The sequence below is a fragment of the Trachurus japonicus genome, chromosome 10 (assembly GCF_045865225.1).
Source record: "Trachurus japonicus isolate A0001 chromosome 10, Traja_1.0".
Classification (NCBI taxonomy): domain Eukaryota; kingdom Metazoa; phylum Chordata; class Actinopteri; order Carangiformes; family Carangidae; genus Trachurus; species Trachurus japonicus.
This window is the reverse complement of record NC_140916.1, coordinates 21920141-21939573: the sequence shown is the minus strand read 5'-3', so window position 1 is coordinate 21939573 and position 19433 is coordinate 21920141. Positions and strand designations below refer to the sequence as shown.

General features: G+C 42.7%; 1 protein-coding gene across 3 annotated transcripts in view; it reads right to left on the bottom strand.

The window, feature by feature from the left end:
* nexmifb (neurite extension and migration factor b) overlaps window positions 1-9939 on the bottom strand; it is a 54139-nt gene extending 44200 nt beyond the window's left edge. For 2 of the 3 annotated variants that reach the window (XR_015036925.1, XM_085790080.1), the window contains exon 1: window positions 9518-9908. The gene's annotated coding sequence lies outside the window, so the exon portion shown is untranslated. Of the gene's footprint in view, window positions 1-9517 lie in introns of all 3 variants that reach the window. The other variant, XM_085790081.1, reaches the window with a different exon arrangement.
* Between the last annotated feature and the right edge of the window lie 9494 nt (window positions 9940-19433).

Here is a 19433-nt window from a genome sequence, read left to right as displayed (position 1 = left end):
TTCCAATGACACTCCTTCTCTCCCTCTCCCTTTCTCTTCTCTTCTCCAACCACCGCAACAATTCTCATGACAACCATAATGAGCATGCTCACATTCTGCACGATACCACTAATTTGAGAAATTTCCAGCACAAAGACATAATTAGACAAACTAATTAGACGAAGACTTCGCTGCACAGAGATCCTCCGCAGTTCAACTCATCCGCCTACCTGCCGATGACTAAAATAGGAAGCAGCCGTCAAACCCATCCATGCTTATTCCCCTCAGTTAGTGCGGTGAGATGTTTGTGAGATGGTGCACAAGGGAGAATAACATGATCTCTCCCAGGGGCTACAGTCGCTACCCAGCAGCAGTACAGCGAGGTCTTTGTTGTGGATTTAGTGTCACATAGGGCTAACAGGTCTTACCCAGCCGAGGATTGTCTTCCTATTTATATTTGAGGCTGCAACATTGTCTGGATACTGTGAAAATGCTGGCGGAAGAACAATCTGAAAGGCCTAGAGCTGTACGCCACTGTGTAAGACATAATAAATCAGAGAGAGCCACTCAAATGCGGCACGAACACTTAAAAACACACAGAGTTCTGGTTGAGGTGTTCATAGTGAGCTATAGGTGAAGTGGTGGGTTTTCTAATGAAGAATATGAGGAGAGTACTTCGAGAGAGTTGGAGAGGCGAGGGAGGTAGAAAAGGTAATTGATTTTAAAAGTGATGGGAAAACCCACAGGTCTCAGGAGGGAGCAGCAAACCGTCTCGACGGATACAGAAGCCCCAGCTGCCTCCTAGAATAATGGAATTAATTCTTAGTCTGACTTAAATACATCTTATAATGGGAACTAAATTAACATTTCCTAAGCCCCAAGAGAGGGAGTCAAAGTGTGAATTGTTACAAATTTTTTTACTCTTCTCTCGACAATAGTGCCTTTGTCCTATGTGTTCCTTGTAGGCACTTGCTGTTATCCAAATAACAGTGTTCGCTCTTTATCATTTCTGTAAGATGAGAGAAATAATATTATTATCACCATTATTATTATATAAACGCAGGCTGACTCGTGTGTACACAAAAACAAACTTCCATGCCCACATAGAAGCTCAGGGGGCCGAATAAGCATGTGCACATGCGCACATACACATTCATATTTGCAAGCGCTTGGCAGACTGTCACTGCATTCACTGTGGAGTCTCCGTATAGTTGTGGGCAGATTTGTAAGAGAATAAGAGAGAGAGACAGACGGGTGTTTGTTATTGCTAATTTTCTGTCAGGTCACTGAGTCCAGGTAGACATGCTGCGCCTTGGGATTAACAGTCTTCTGAACGTACTGGCAGCCCCTACAACATACTATTCATTCAACACACACACACACACACCGTAACACATACACTATGCACATAGATACCTTACCCTACCTCTCCAGAGGCCTCATCACTGTAGCAAAAATACTGCGGCAGCATACATCTTTGATAGCGAGTTTTAAACCTATTAGATCATATGGCTACAAAGTATGCATGCAGACTGTACACCAGCTCTCCCCTCTCAATGGAATTACCTGCATAAATAAACCATAAACCAGGGGTACTCAAATACATTTGTCGAAGGGCCAGAATTTTTCTGAACAGACACCTTGGGGGCCGCACATTCAAATAGGCCTAGATTGAAATTCAATTCACCTTTTTTCGTCTAATAATTTAAATATTTTTATTTTACTTGTAAGCACATAATTTTTATTTATACACTTAATGGTTTTTGTAAATGTCTTGACATTATCATATCATCATTTACATATCATGCTGGAGCTTTACACTGCTGACTTGTATCCTCAGACATGCCCTGTGATTTTCAGCTTAAATATGACCTGACCATCACAGGACATGTCTGACTCTGTTCTGAGGATACAAATCATTGGTCCTGAAATGTGTGTTTCTCTTCTATAATACACATTCTACATCTCGGAGGCGACGTCTTTCCACACATGGGCTTCCTTCACCTTTCAAACGAGGCAGAGCTCAGTGGGAAACAGTAGGAGAGACACAGGCCGAGGGAACCGGGACACAACACCGGGGGGGAGCAGGTCGTGCAGCTGTGCGCCGCTGACGTGCACGGAAAAACAATCGCGTCTCATCAAATGCGCGCGGCTACGGCTTTTGAGTTGAGCGTGCATGACGCGCGGCTACATTGAATGGGTTTGAGGGCCCGCAAAAGACTCTTCATCTGAACGGCCCCCCATGCATGATGCACACACAGTTGAACCAAGACGGCGGTGAAAATCACCCACGGTCTCTGCTGACAGGCAGGGAAAACCCTGCAGTCCAGCCCGCTCCCCAAACACTCGCACATGGTGATTTGGGTTCGTCGGCGTTTCTGTATCCCAGTGCAGCGCCTCACAGGCACACACAAACGCTCCGCACGTGTTTCTGTGTCCCAGCGCATTGACTTACAGGCGCACGGAGCCCGAGAAATACAGTATACAGTAATATGTAAACTAGTAGAACTCAGTCGCGGGCCTGATTGGAAGGTTCGGCGGGCCGGATGCGGCCCGCGGGCCGCCTATTGAGTACCGCTGCCATAAACTAATCCCAAAGAGTGCACACAAAAGACAGAAAAGCCCACTCACACAGAAGCATATATACACACACACACACACACCTCAGACAGATCTCAGAGGAGCGGGTTATACGCAACGTCATTTGAATGTAAAAAGAAAACACCCGGTGTTGCGATGTTCCCAAAGTATTTAGCCCACAATGATGGAAACGTCCCTGTATCATCACAGCAGACTGCAAAAGAAATGCTTACACTGTAAGCTTACTGGACACTATAGACGAGCAGTAACTCCTGCTACACATACACGGGTATCAAAGTGCAGGTAAATGTTACTCTCAATAAATGGGTACTTAAAATGATTGTGTGCTAAATAGCAATGTAAGTTACTTGTTCTAAAGCCAGTCACAGGAACAAAGTGTTACAGATAATACAGCACGTCTGTAGCACGCCTTCATAGCGTTTGTCATTTGAGGATATTTGACCCGAGTCCCAGAAGCAATTCCAAAATTTATTGTGTTTTAACTGGGGTGCAACCAAGGACTATTTTCATTGTCAATTAATCTGCTAATTATTTTCTCGACTAATAAATTAACTGTGGTTTATAAAATGTCAAGGTAACATCTTCTTTTCTGTTTAACAGTCCAAAAAATGTCAAAATATTTAGTTTATAGGTATATTAGATATCTAATATGAAATACACGAGAGCCGAACTTTGTAAGCGCTGGAATATGGAGGCAATTCATTCAACAACAATTATTAAAATACAATTTATTGTCCATCAACTGACTGATTAACTAAAGAGTGATTCTAATCAGGAATACATAATGGGAAAAAGCAAACAAGACAAATAATCTGACCAAACCCCCAGCCTTCAATACTTTATGGTTTTTGATCATTTGTGTGAGACAGTTAAAAAGGTAAAACGTTTCAAAACCCAGCTGTAATCATAGTAGTTGGAATGCCTACAGTGGTACAGGACTGTAGAACAATACATTTACTCTGTCTCTGCTCTTGGCAGGTCATCAATACTACAAATATAAACTGAAAAATAAATGTAGGATCCCATTCAAAAACAAAGCTGAATACTCTTACTGACCAACCCTGGCATTACCCAGAAAGCCAAAAAATATTCAGCAAATCCAGATCTCCTGGATTCCAGTACACAAAATATTACAAAAATCTCTGAGGCTTTGTGTGACTAAATGATAAATTAGCTCTTTTATCAGCAGCGGCTACGCTGAGGTGCATATTTGACTCCTTCTGGAGAGCATTTTACTGGCTCAACTGTGATATATGTGGGCTGTATTCTGACAGTGGCGCTGAATGATGACTTGGGGAAATGGGTTAGAAGAGCACTGAGAGATAGGGAGTTGAAAAATGTCTATTTGTGCATGACAGAGCTTCAGTACGTCACTGAGTGTTGCTGTCAGGGGCGAGCCCAGAATAAACGCAGAGCCGGCATCCTGGCCCTTCATGTCTCTTTATGCTACAATTAGCTACTTGTTTATGACAGCAGAGACTGGGTCACTGTCATGATGTTAAAATATATGCATGTATGCGTGTGTGGGAATGTGATGTGTGTGTTTGTGTGAGAAAAAAGAGGAGTCACAAAGCTGAAGGAGAAAAACCCAGAGCCAGCAGAAATTGTCACTGTGGCGCTCTGGAGCAAGAGCACACACAGGGAAAGAAGCAAGTATACACACAGCTGTACATCCTAGAAGTCAAAGAGCTACAGAACACACTTGATACACTCTTCGGCTATGCATCTGAAATGAGAAGTCCTAATTATTATTTCCATTGTGCTCCACTCCTGTGACAAGGACCACTAGCTGTGAATGATTATAATTATTACCCATAGTAGAATAGCAGTCATGCTGTTGTATCATCAGCAACATCATCCAACAGATCAGGGTCAAATCCAACTTGAAATTCATGTATGCAATTCAATTCACATTCTCTGTGTTAAGATATTCAAAAACATTTCTCATTTGACTTCTGCTTAGATGTGTCACGCATGGATTATGTTTTGCCTCTGGCATGCTATGGTAAATGGAAAGTAAAGTGCGAGTCGTCAGCTGACTGCATCTGACAGGAAGACTATTGCATCTGCTCAACAGGCTTTTGTCATTCTGCTCTCCACACCAACTGCAACATATGATAAAATAGCTATTCGATTCAATTATCACTGATGTTTGATTAGGGCACAAATGGCGCAGTCTCCACAAACAGCAGCACAATTAAAGTGAAATTAATTACAACGAAATGCAGACCAAACGCTGGCAGTGAATTGTAAACGCTCAACTTGTATGCTCGTGAAAAGATTTACAGCAAAATATAGCCTGTCTCTTATTTGTACATAAATTCACAACATCGTTTAGAGTAGCAAACAAGCCTGTCTTGAATGGCTGGTAATTATGTACAGCAGCAAATAAAGCATGGTTCCTTTCTGAGGCACTGGTGGCTTGTTAAGTGGTGCACAGACAAAACAGCATTTAGAAAATGAAAGGTGCAGGGAAACATCCAGGGCACAGCAAGCTTCTCTCCTATTAGAAACAACACTGTCTGTCTCACGGTCGCGTGTTTGTTCCAACTGGCTTTGCTGGGAGGACGCACCCTGAACCCCCACCACCAATAGTAACTATTATGTCGCTTCTTTTTTTTTCCAGCGTCCTCTCTCTCTCTGTCTGTCCAACCCTTCCTCTAATCTTCCCACCATGCCCACCCCTCCTCTCCTCTGCAGCTCCTCTGTTTTTTCCTTTCTCACACTACAACCTACCCTATGTTTTGCTCCCTTTTCTCTTCATCAACCCCTTTTCTCATCCCCACCCCCAACTCCCCTTTTTTCCATCCACCAAATCAAAGATAAGGCTAATGAAGGTGGCTTATTACTGCAGTATTCGGGACCCTGGCAGTACACACGTCCAGCGCAACATGGATATGTGGCTCCTCCGGCACCGACATAAAGATTAAAAAAAGAAAACATGTTCAAATTAGACAAGGGGGCGATGAATCTATTAGTGTTATTATATAACAAAAACCAGAGCTGTTATTGCCACAGTGTGTGCCATTACAATAGGAACAATACATGGGAGCACACTGTGTGAAACCAATTAAAATCCAGCCCCGTCATATAGCTTCCTCCCTCCCGAGTCATGTTGTGAATATGCCGCTTTCACACCATTCATGTCAGTGCACCTGTGTCCGCTGCTTTAAATCCCCACCTCTTTCCACCACCTCCTTCTCAAATTTCCCAGCATCACATCTCACTATCTGTTTCAAGAGTCCCACGAGTTGAAATACAAGGGGGCCCCAGAGAGTGCGAGTAGAACAGGGGAAATTTCACATTATCTATCCATCTGTAATATAAGGGTCTGATGTGGAAGCAGGAAATGAGCTATGAACATCAAGCCCGCGTGCTCTTGGTCCCAATGGCCACCAGCCTACACATTGAGATCAAGTAGGCAACGTGGAAAGTGGTTTAATAGACCCCGGTTTAATTGGACTTTTATTTGTTAATGGCAGAAATCCTGATGCGTTACTTTAATCATCCTGGCAGAACTAATTCATGAACACGCCGCAAAAACGTGGCTGGACTTGGCATTCAAATAGCATCCAACTGCTTCCTTCTCTCTCCCGCTCTGTTTTCTTTTTTCTTCTTTTTAAGGCTCCTGTCCTCAAAGTACTCTTGGTTCTGCCTTCCATGGGATTCTCTGTGGTAGGACTCGTAAGACATGTGATGGTTTTAACCCTCGGTGTAGCTTTAACCAGTCAGTTGTCATGAATGCATCCACAAAAAGAGGAGAATGGAGCACTGAGGCCATTTTTCCCCTAAATGCTGGGTCCCACCCAGATCCTATATGTGAGGATGTCCATGTTTGCCTAGGCCCTCAGTGTGCAGAGCTGCCCTCATCGCTTTGGCTACTGCTGAGGGAGGGAAGGAGAGACAGGGAGATGAGGTGGGGAGGAGGGGGTGTCACAGCTCCCCCTGCAGAGCACTGGTCCAAGACAACCACAGGCAGACTCTGCTCACATCCAGACTCAATCCAATCACACACCAACTGCTCTGTCAATGCCAACCAGCAGCCAATGGAGGGACAGATCCGTAATGTCTTTCTGATTGCGCTGTTTTTAATTCATTACATGACTGCGCTGTAACAGTTTTGCCTCATACTGACACATATTTTCGGAAACGGGGCATTCTTTAAAGTAGATTAGCACAGTTTGCCTGTCAGCTACAGATGTAATTTTTGCCTCTCTCAGCCTCTGTGTATGCTTGTGTGTGCAGCACGATGTGCTTGAGTATGTTTACGTGTGTGTGTGTGTGCATGAGTATGCCAGTAGTGTATGACTACAAATGTGTGTGTGTGTGTGTGTGTCTTCCTGGAACAGCTCGCGTCTGGGGGGCAGAGCAGACAGCAAAGAGCTCAGCAGCGCCTCAGTCCCTCAGGACACGCTGCAGCTCTCTCCTCGCGGCCATGAAAAGCAATCAGAGCCCAGCCTTCTCCCCTGGACTTACCTCTGCCTTTAATTACAGACCTCAGCAGCGGCAGCAGTGCAGAAAAAAAAGACAGCCTACGCTGGGCCACAGCCAGCGTGTCACAACCCAAACGCAGGGCTGGGGTCGACCCAGCAGGCCTCTGCATACAGTGGCCAGTCATAAACACAGTGTGCTTAAACATATAGTTGGTCCTGATGGGCTCAGCATGTTTCTACATAAACTGGGACAGAGCCAAGGTGCTCCCATACTGTAGCAATACAATGAGCAGAGCATCCTGCAGACATAAAACACAGTGGGGCTCCACATACGCAGGAAAAGCCCTTTCTGTGCGCTTAAAAAGATGGTCTCGCCACCATTCTTCCATGCAGGAACACTGAATTAATAAAAAATAATCAATCATGCAAAATTAAATGTTTGCAATGGATTAGCATTGTATCCTGATACTTGCTTCTCATCTATATTCTGCTCTACAACGATCACAACATACAAGGTGTAAAATATGAATCAGAAACATGATCCCCCACATAGAAATGATGTGTCCATTGTCACAAAGAAAATGACTGATGAGGATCAGTTCATTATGTACAATTGAGACTCTCCCATTCAACGTACATGGTAGTGGAGGCCCAACACGTGCCTAAGGCTGAAGCAGAGGAGAAGCCACAGTGCACACATGGGCAGGGGAAGATAAGAGGCTATGTACACAAGCTGCTGGTTTTATTGCTGCAACATAACGCTGGGGTAGCATTTTAAACACATTTTCAGTAATACTGCCAGCACTGTCCTTGCTACTGTGGAACAGGGCCATGGTGTTGAAATGTGTCATTGGGCTCAATTTCTCACCCAATTTAAAGTGAACGGAGAATGACATTTTAGTGAACGCAATGAGACTGATCAGGACGGAGATGTGAACGACAGACGCTTTAAAGCCAGTCCTCCACGGCCGGCTTGGTGGCACATCACTGAACGGAGACACAGTTTGATATGATAGCTCCTGTTAGTTTCCGCATCTGTGATCTTCAAACAAGGCCGGGCGACCAGAGCAAGGAGGCCCTCTCCCCCCCTCCACACGTCACGTAGCCTCGGGCCCAATGGCACACTGTGCCGTCACACATGATAATGACACCCACATCAACGTGTCAACTCAATTTGGCCCTCTTATAGGCTCTCTGACTTAATCAATGCATGGCCTTCCATCTGGTTTCCACTGCTATCTTCACGTTAGACAGGGAAAGGGCAGCAAAAGAGATTGTAACAGCTCAGTGTAACTGACCCCTGTACCTGTCAGTTTAACATTGCATTTTATTTTGAAAGCACATCTTCCAACAAGCACCCAGTGCGGTGGTGGAAAGTAAAGTAAAACACCCTGTCAAATACAAACGCTTCAAAACATAAATCAAACCCAAGTCATGCCGGGTCAATAGCTATGTGCTGTGCAGATCATTAATTGTGGCAATAAATTCACCAAGTTCTTATTTGAAAATCCCATCTTGAGAAGCTTTCCAATAAACATCAGCCTGGCAAATTTCTAGCTCGTTAAAATTTAAGCCAATTAAAATCCTATTTAAAACAAAGTTAACAACTAATTCTAACACCTCCACAAAACCACAGCACTGAGGCTGTTATTATGGGCTGCAGCTCATTATTTTCTACATGGCTTGTCTGGCTCGCAGTGTGGCTGACTGGGACATCCAGTAAACATCTGTCATGAGGCATCCTTAAGGAGAGCAGACACAGTAAGCTACTGATCTAGTGACCCCACAGTGCAGGCATTCACACACGCCTTGGTGCACCTGTGCGTGCCCCTGCTATGGTGCTGTTTAGGCCAATTTTAAGAATTTGAGCTTATAACCCGTTTATGAATCATTTATTCGCCATATCACAGTGAAGGGGCCTAGCTGTAAGATGATGTGTTATCCCATTGGGTTTCAATAGCCCATTCATGAATCATTCATTAGTTTGGACTATAGATTATTCCCCCCTTTATTCATTTCTTATTCATTTCGGGGCAGCACTGCTCGGGATGCATAGCGTTGATTCAAAATGACGTCCACAGGCCACTGTTTGGCTTCAAAACATGCAAACAGTGAAGGTAACTGGCTTCGATATGAACAACCACACGTGGCATCTGTATTTATGTTGCATTTCGGAGACTTAAGCGAATAGCGAATGGTCAGAGCCCGTGCTTTGAAGAAGTGGGGGTATTTTTCGCAGGGAAAAGGTAATCGATGGAGCAGAGACGAATGAATGTAGGCTTCGACAGCTGTCCCAAGGAGGCAGGGCTGCTACTACACCGCATGCTTGGTGTGTTCTCCCTTTGAATAAAATGTCCGATCAGATCAAATCAAGGAAAAGCAAGGGAAATAAATCAGTGTGTGTATAAATCAAGCTGTCATGTGCATACCTAATAGAGCTCGCTCCCTATTCAAATAACACACGGCACGCTGAATAGCAGCATAATAACGTATCCACTGCCTACCTCCAGAGCGTATGCGCCCAAACTGCGTTTTTTCCCCCGTCGCAATGGGATCCTTCTCCGCTGCTTTGGACAGTATCAGAGATGCGTCTTTCCCCCGAAATGCAAGCACTTCCCCTGCATGTTCCCCCCACCCACCCTCCCCGCCACTACCAGCACCAGCAGCAGCGGCAGCGGCGGCGGCGGCGGCAGCAGCAGCAGCCTGGGCCTCCAGTAATAATAGCAGGTGGACGCGCCTCTCAATGATGGAGACAGCGCGACTCTCCTCTCCCCCGCCGCTCCATTTTCAATTACGGAAGAATTCGTATTCCAGGAAACGCGCTACAGGGCAGCCAGCATGTCCTAATATCGCCGCTTTTTCCCGGGACAAACAGGGGACCGTCGCCTCTCAAACTCCCGTTCCGCGGCGCCCCCTCGCCTGTTATGTTGCTTTTACGAGATGCTTGATGTTGCCATTGTCACGGCGTAATTTTTTTTTCTTCCTTTCTATTTTTTTTTCCTTTTTTTTTTTTTTTTTTTTTTTTTTTTTTGCAGCTGGACCTCTCCCCCTCCTTGCGGCGCGCAGTCTCGTAGGCGCGTACTTCGCCTGCTCCCCCTCCAATTCTTCTAGGTCCGACCTATGAGCGCGCACAGCCAGCCGACGCAGGGCCACGCACTGCTTTGACGGACGCGCTGAGCAAATCAGGTAGCCCTCTCCAAATAGGACTGTATCATAACAGGGCAACTGCAATGACATGAATAATGAATAGGCTACTCGTGTATGCCTATGCTGGATGATAGGCCCACTCATAACACTTACCGGACTGGAAGCAATATTTGGATAGACTTGAGGGTCTCTCTCTCTCTCTCTCTCTCTCTCTCTCTCTCTCTCTCTCTCCAAATAGAGAGAAATCAATGACAAATCACCGAATAACCAATTGAATGAAAAAGTCATATTTGTATCAGAGCGGTGTGTTTATTGATTCCCAGAGTTATATTCATGGTCAGTCACATTCATGAAGTTTACATGCAGCAGCAGCTCTGGCACATGAAACCTCAGTGTTTTACCCCAGAGTGAAGCTTTCAGTGGAGGGCAGGGCTGTACACACAAGCAGAAAAAAACAAGTGCTTTTCCACTTCTCAGATGTACAACCTATGCAGCATGTTTCATCATTGATTTAACTTATGTATGACAAAATAGTGACAAATGCCCAATATTATTTCCCTGAGCTGCAATTTCTGCTTTGATCTGAAGAGCAGTTCAGAAAGATTTTGCATATATACTTTTCTATCATTTATGACAAAGAACAGCATCAAACTGTCAAACTGTACGAGCAGGAATAGAATAGAAACCAGATCGTGTTTGTCATTTTTCTTCAAATGACTGACATGATTAAATGGTTTTGACCAGAATAGTCACAAATTAATTGTCTGTCATTTGTGTCATTGTTCCGGCTGTAGAAATGTAATCTAGGGTCTAAAACAACTAACTGATTAGTTCAGAGAATATTAATAACAACTCATTTAGATAATAGATTAATGGCTTATCACTAAAATGCTGTTAATTGTGACAATTTTCTCTGCTTCATGTCACTGTGCATTGAATATTTTGGGGGTTTGGACTGTTGGTCTGACGATAAAAGACTTTAGAAGACTCTTGGGCTCTCAGAGATTGACTGAATTTTAAAAATCTATTATCTAATATTTTATACACAAAACTAGGCCAACTAAATCTTATTTTCGTATTGATTAATCTCACTATATCGTCTGGATTAATTGTTAAATTGTCTAAAAATGAAAATGGCAGGGGAGTAGAAAGCTCAAACTGACATGTCACCAGCCTGTTTAAAACAGTTGATAAGAAAATCTTAAGATAAAACTGAAAATCACATATCATATTTTTGAGACCATTTTTGATCATTTTATCATTAAAAAATGACATAAATGATTGATCAGTCAGCATAGAGTTTTATGTAGTTGACGTATCGATTAATCAGCTTCTTTTTTAGTAGGCTACTTATTACTTACCACTTTTTAAACTGCAGTAACCATGACAGATGTTTCAAGGGGAAAACAAATTGTCTAACAGCATCTTTGAAGCAACTAGTTGATAATAAAACTCAAAGCTGACGAGAGCCGAACATTTTCATGCTGCTATAATTACCGAGTTTATTCATGTCTTTCCTGTAAACAGAGATAATCACTACTGCTGCAACGTAATGTGAAATAATAAGCTCAACTATAATAAGTACTAGTACCCAGGCTTAAATGTTGCACAAAATGAATAGATATGTGTGTGAAAAGTTTGAATTAAGAGTTTAAACATTTGCATATCTGTGAAGATGTCAGCAATCCATGATTTATCCAATGCATTGATCTATAATGTCGTTATGGGACTCTTATTTTTTATTCTAGGAAATATACTATCTACAAAATTTCATACACATTTGAACAAATAGACTATAAACTTAGGAAAATAACATCCCCTGTTATGTTTTCCAAAATCATGAATGTTTGAATGAATGAATTTGCAATATATTAATATTCTTATGAATGAAGCAAGGAAATCCTCTCTTTAACATGAATCAGATACAGCACAAAAATTGCTTAATGTTGATGGGAAAGAGATTGTAACTTTGATTTAAATGCCAATTCAGGCCCTTCTTCAAAAAAAGAAAAGAAAAAAGGGTATTTTTATTCTGTTTATAGCAAAGCAAAAAATAATTCCATAGCTTTCAACTGCTTGTTTATTAAAATAACAAAACTTTTTAGGCAACAACAATTTCTCCCCATACCCAGTCCATGAGATAGTGTTTCAAAATCATAAGATACAAATTTATAGTAAAAAAAAAAAAAGTCTTTTTAGTACATCCTAGAATATACACTGTTTGCATTTCTGTATTTCAGAGAGAGAGCTTCACAGAAAAGTTTTCTGAATGTGATGGCCAAATACAGGTCAAAAGCCTTTACACAGACGTGGAGTGAATTCATCTCACCCTCTGTGTTTCTGGGTTTTAATATTGAGAACTCTGGAGTCGTCGCTACTCATCTATGCAGGATTATGTGGTGTGTGAGTTATAAATCATATAGCCTACCTGTTATTCTGCTGCAGAGGAAAAACAAGAACTCTTGTGGTCTGACAAGGTACATGGTATACTGTATATTAAGATAAATGTTGTCCATTTTCTTGTTTTGCAGTGTTGTGTTTAGAGGTTTCATGATTTTAGGTAGCCAACATTTAAAACAAGCATTCACTGTAGTGAAGATAATTGAGTCTGTATATTTCTGGACAGAATAATTTGGTTATTTGGATTGGAGTCCCAGACTGATCTTTTAGATGCAATTAGATTAGTAAAAAAAAAAAAAAAAAAAAATCTGAAAATATTTGAGACCAGTGGGGACAAAAGTCATCCTGTAAAAAGAGTTGTTGTGAAGCCAATGATATGTCATTACAAGCCAGTGCAGAAGGACACAAGCACACACTGTCAGACTTGGGAAGATAATCAAATGCTTTTCATTGAGATGAGAATTTCTGGGCCGAGCAGCTGAGAAGTTACTTTAAATACAACGTGGAAAACACTCTCTGTACCTCAGTTTAAAGTTTAAACAAATCTACAGGAGGTGAGTGACATTCAAACCCAAGTAAAATTAAAGGCGGTGAGAGTTTAGAGCAGAATGTAAATGCTGAAATTTCAGGCTTTGACACTCACCAGGTCTGGCAGTCAGTGTGAAATCTCCAACAAGATTATGACAGCCGAACCCGCCTGCATCTGTCTTTGTATTAGCATCACTGTGCCTGACCAAACAGTTTAAGAAAGGGCCATTTGGTCTGATTTATCAGCTCTGCGTGAGATGTGGTGAGCTTGATTCAAAAAGCAGGTAGGAAATGTACACACACTGGTTGACACTGATTCCTGTGAACTTATCCTGACGTCTTACAGATGCCACTGAATGGCAGGGCGAGGCCAGGACCAGCGTTTGAATATCTCCACAGCAGGAACCTCATCCTCAGGCACCCAATTGTATCAAAGGTTCATGATCACCCAGAATCAGAGATAGAGTTCTGGGAAATTGAATGCATCCTATTCACACCTGGCACACCTTGCTTTCAATTATCATCAGTGATGACCAGTGATACTAAAAGTAAAAATGAATGACAAAAACGGTTTTGCAAAACTGTAGCAACATTTGCCAAACAAACTCTTAACATTAACAGGCTTAGCTGACCCTAACCCTCTAGTAGCTGCTTTTTGAAGACAATTTACACATTAAGCAGAAGAAAAGCCAGTTCCGAGTCTAATTGGAGATGTTTAGCAGTCCATGAGCTCTCCATCTTGGTACTGCACTGGCCTGGCTGGGGAACATGGTCTTACCCGCTTGAACCAGTCCAATGAATGACTGACAGAGTTTGGTTCCTTGGGTTAGGGTTAGGGGTTGCTCTGGTCTTATTTTAGCCATGGAATAACTTGTGGAGGATGCCCTCACCTGAGCTCTGCGTCCTACACATGGTCCAACACTAGGTCTGGTGAATGTTTATAAAGGTGGTTAGCACTGCCTCAGCTAGAGGGTTTTGGGTTCAACTCCCAAGCCTGCGGTCTTTCTGAGTGGAGTTTGCATGTTGCCTGTGTTTTTGTTGATGAATGGATGGATGGATGCACATGCACTAACATGCACACACACCAAAACAGTCATTTGCTGTCAGACTGCAAAACAAAGACCAGAGACAGTCAGATTACCACTAGCCTGCTACACTTACAGAGGGGATGTAGCTCGCTCTCTGCTGAGGTCGTCTTATTGCACTATAGAAAAAAGCCATTTCCTGCTTTATGATTGTTTAATGAAAATCGTGTTTTTGGTGCTTTTCACATGTTCCTGTGGCATTTTTCTTGTGTTAGAGCACATATCAGCAGAAAAGGAAGTGCAAAATTGCATTTCTGAGTTTTTCTGCCTTCAAATTGCTGTGAACCAATGGCAGACGCAAACTGGCCATTTCAGGGAGACTGGAGCTGACGTGTCACAGCTCCAGGGGAGGGCACTAGTGCTACAAGCTCCCGCCCCACTCTGCATCTGGCTCAGAGGTGAAAGGATTGACAGCTCGGTGTAGCTGTCAAGGTATAACAGGTATATCTCACCTGGTAGAGCAGCTTGCATTGTGAGCAAGGACTATGTTCCAGTCTGGGATCAAATCCCAGTGTGGAGTTTTGCGCTAAACGCGCTGAATCTGTAATTGTACAATATCCAGCTGTCAGCAAGCGGGGGGGTGGGGCCGGAGGAGGTGGCTGGGCGGGTGCAGAGCAGCACAGTCTCCGCCCACCCTCCAGAGGTGCATTGCTAATGTGCATTCCTAATGAGCTGGTTTTAAAATGACCAAAAAGGGTCACGGGAGGGGGACTTTAAATGTCCTCTGTAGCACCTTGTATTTGATAGCAAAATCTCTCCTGGAAGTTATTTCTGTTATAGGTCTGCTTACATACTGTAAATTTATGAAGCTGTACAACAGGGACAGACAGTGATGATGAAGTCATCTAGGCACAGACCCTGGAGCTGCTCTGCAGATATTGAATAATGGAACAACTCCTGTGGGACTCTTTGATTGCAGCCATAGTGATTTCATTGGGACATTTGCTGATTCACAGCTGGCAGTCTGACATTTAAAAACAAGTTCGGTCACTAATTCGCTGACAGTCGACCTATGACACCCAATGACATCATCAGTTCAATGTTGATGCCCTGACTGGGAGCTCAGATGAGAAAATTGTGGCTTCGCTGTCCAAAATCAGCAGAAGAACACAACACGAACTCGAGAGTTTCTGTTGTTGATGACGCCCGCACGCTTCAACAGATTTGTGGAAAACTTGAGCACAGATGGCAAATGACAAAACAAGAGATTTGCCTGGGTCGGGAGTTTTAATAAGTATAACCGTGCACTCTCAGCTCTGCTCAGCTAGGACAGCATATGTCTCTTGTTTGATTGACAGTGATAAAAATAATCCACAGTTTCAGTTTGATACAGTTGCTGAACTCAAACATGAGTATGCCTGCCACTAGCTCTTCATTCAGTGCTGATGATTCTCTCCATTTCCCCACAAATAAGACTCAGAGATAAAAATAAATAAATAAATAACACTGATGGCTATGAACCAGTTCTTTGATGGATACAGACACTGTGACTTGGACCAACATCACCCTCACAGTTGGAAGTAATTTCCCCTGAGGCCCTTACCAACCTGGTAACTGCTTACAAACCTACAACCTGCATCTTGCACCCTACACCGTATAGGCTAATCTTTCTAAAGACCTCTTTCCTTTAAAAAAAAAAAAAAAAAAAGCTAATAGCCTACTCTTATGGATGTAAACTTGCTGCTGGTAAAAAGACAAACAGCTACAAATACGGTCATTTATATTTGTTAATTTTGACAACTTAAAGCAGAAGTAAGTGGAATTTTTGTGTTAATATAAGTCTTAAATAGTTATATCTTCCGACGGCAATCACTTATATAGAGTGTTTGGTCTGAAACACAGGTCTGTCAGTCACTCTGCTCTGCTGTAAGCCGAGGAGAAAACTTTCCTTGTATCCTACAACCTTTATCCAATGAGGAGAGAGAACGGCAGAAAGGGGCGGTCCTCTCTGTGTGTGCAGCCAAGGGATGCGCGTGAATGTGGTGACGTAGGGACGAGGGCGGGGACTGCTAACTCCATCGGCTGACAGAAAGTTAGCCAAAACGACCGGATCGCTTACTTCTGCTTTAACAGTTTCGACTATGTGTACAGTACAGCCTTGTATCAAGATTACACAGGCAGCATCTCCTATCTTAGTAATATTGCTAAAAAAAAAATTTTTAGCACTACATGATGCTGGAAAAAAACTAAATCCATAAATTTGTCTCTTCCACAAACATTGTGATACTTCTTGTTCTCTGATCTTCCTGGTTGTACCAGTTAAAGTTTGTTCAGCTGCAGCCAGAATTCACTTCATTGCAGCCTGTCCCACTGGTTCCCTCACCTCTTCACTGTAACACCGATGTTTGTGATGTGATTGATTTTTTTATTTTTATTATATGTGTTCATCTGTTTTGTCCCATTTATTTAGCATGAAATCCCATGTACTGAATGTGGATCTTCACTTTTCGTTGCATGTACAAAAAGGTACCACTAAAAGAAATCATCTAACTTTGAATGATCATTTCTAGAAAAGACTTAGATTGCTCTAACACGGCTGTTCCTCTGAGTATTAGTTAAATTCACAGGAGATTTGCAAGTGCAGTGTCTGCAACAAGCATACACATTAAACCTGTGTAGCCTGGATCATCCAGGCTCTACTCAGAGGTGGCATCATCTGCATTGTATTGTGTAATACCAACTATATCTGTGTTTATTGACTTAAAAAGGATCTGCTGTGTATGTGTAAGTGCATGCATGTTTGAATATTCATTCTCATTTTGACCAGGAGCATTGATATAGTACACAGGGATTACGCACATAAATTTACACTCCCACACAAAACGGTGGAAATAACTACATCTTCTCTGAGGCATCGATGCATATTTATCAAGGCGTAGACGCCCTTGGCCACATACTAGTTTCATTGTAGTGCGGTGGGAGTGAGTTGATTGTCTGGTGTAGAGGGATCGCCCTGAGTCTCGGCGTACTCTGCATGTTATCGGGATGAAAAAGAGTGTGGCGGACTTCAGCAACGGGCCGTGGAAGGGTCAGTGGGGAACTGACGTGTGTAGATAAACCCCCTCTTATCACCTGTGTGTACCCTAGGTTTTCATGGGAGTGGAAATGCAGTTGTTAGGCAGAGGTGCTGCATATTAAAATCACCATTCAAGATGACAAGATAAAGCCACAATCAGATGGAAAGAGTGGGTGCAGCAAGAAGGCATGGTCCTATCTGCACATCAGCTGGATATTCTTTGAAAATCTCTCCTTCAGTAGAAGGTCGTGGTTTGCATCAGGGGCTGCCTCTCCTGCTGCGGTCCATATTAAGGATGTTATTAGAGGCCTTTGTGTGCCTGTCTTGCTTTGCGCCTGCAGAATGCTGCATGGTAAACAGGGAGATGGCTTCCTCATTACCTCCTGAAGACATGCAGACAAACAGCTCACAACAGCGTTAATCACATGCAAGCCATACAGAACAATTAAGGGTCAGTCCGCAACTGATTCTCTGATTCAGTTTTTTAAAAACATAAATAGCCACAAAGCAAACACTCTCCCTGTGTAGGCCCATCTCAGATTGCTCAGTAACTTCAATACTTGAGATTGTTCTGTCCTTGACCGGATCAAACACACACAAAGCTTTGCTACAGCAGAGAAACGCAAGAAAATCTGCACTGTGCTATGTGCTATAACTTGAAGGCTCTCTCACAGAACCCGAGCAGATCATAGTGAATTATGTTCACAGAATAATTGGCAAATAATCTGTTAGGGCTGGTAGCTGAACATTGTTAAGAGTCGCTAATAAATAGTCCCATCATCTCTAGGTTAGATTAGAAGGAGGCCATTAACATCGACTCATCTGTCTGGACATCAGATGCACGAGAGGAGACCCATCCAACTGGTAATCATCCAGTTGGTTTCCTTTTAAGCAGGGGCCTATCAAAGTCTACTTTCATCTATAATGTGTGACTTCCTCGGGAGGTGGTGGAGGCTTCACTATGCAGCGCAGCAGGGCTTGGTCTGTCACGTTATGTGAATGTTTTTGTTATTGTCTGTTTCAATTATAATCCTGCCGAAAGGCCTCACATAGAGTGTCGTCGACATGCAGCCGGTCCCCGAGGGTGACCCAGAGAGCTGCAGGGATTCTTGAGGCGGATCCACTGTCATTCTGTTCGCCAGACAATGAACACAATGAGAAAACGTGAGGATCACTATTGAATTTAACACTTCAGCGTTACCTTTGAAAACACCCTGGCTAGCTGCTCCCCTGTTTCCAGTTTTAAAGCTAAACAGATACCAAACATGTAGACATGAGAGGTCATTTTCTCCTTTACAAGGTCTTTTTTTCCCTCTTGACACTTCACAGACTAGCCTACTGAAATTAAACACACAGAGAAGGAAAAAAATTAACCAACATCTGACTTCATATCCTACAGCCACATATCAAAGAGACAGAGTGAAGAGGCTGGTATCAATCTTCTCATCTAACTCTCAGGAAGAAAGCATTTAAGTGTGTTTCCCAAAATGTCAAACCATTCCTTTAACAAATAAAAGGCGAAGATAAATGTCGTGCCTTTTAGTAGCTGAAATATTACTGGTTTTTTTCCTTCTCTTTTCTTCGTGAATCATCTTGTGACCCCTTCAATGGGCCCTGGCACTCAAGACCCTTCTATGGTATACATTTAATAGGTGAACCACCAGTGCAATACAGCCACAGACATCAAAGATATATCACATTATGGTGCAACATATTTTTTATTGATATAGTATCATTTCCCAACTCTGACCACAACAACAGCATCTGGAAACCTTGTTATTTAGACAAAAAGCCAACATTTATTTATCTGTCTGCAGTGTACTTACACAGTCAACATAATACTATAACACAGGCTTTTACATTGTGTATATAGCACAAGACACTTTACTAATAAATCTTCATTAATACAATAATATAGCAAGGTTCCTAACAAAGTGTGCATACACAGCCAAAACTGCCCTCAGAAAAAGAGGACACGCATGACCTGTCTGTTTTTAAATACTAACACTTACAAATGACCTTCAGGAGGAAGTCTTTGTAATCTGATCACACAATCCAGAAAGCTGTCTTAAAATCTCAAGCATAACTTTTGATTGGAGGAGACCCGTCATCCAAGGCTAAATGATATGATAGTGAAATTTTCCCAGAGGAGGCTTTCAAGTTGTTGCCTCTTAATGTGGCTCCAGTGTGGTGAAACCCATTCATGATTTATTAGTTAACCCTCGTCATTCGCAGAGTGTTATA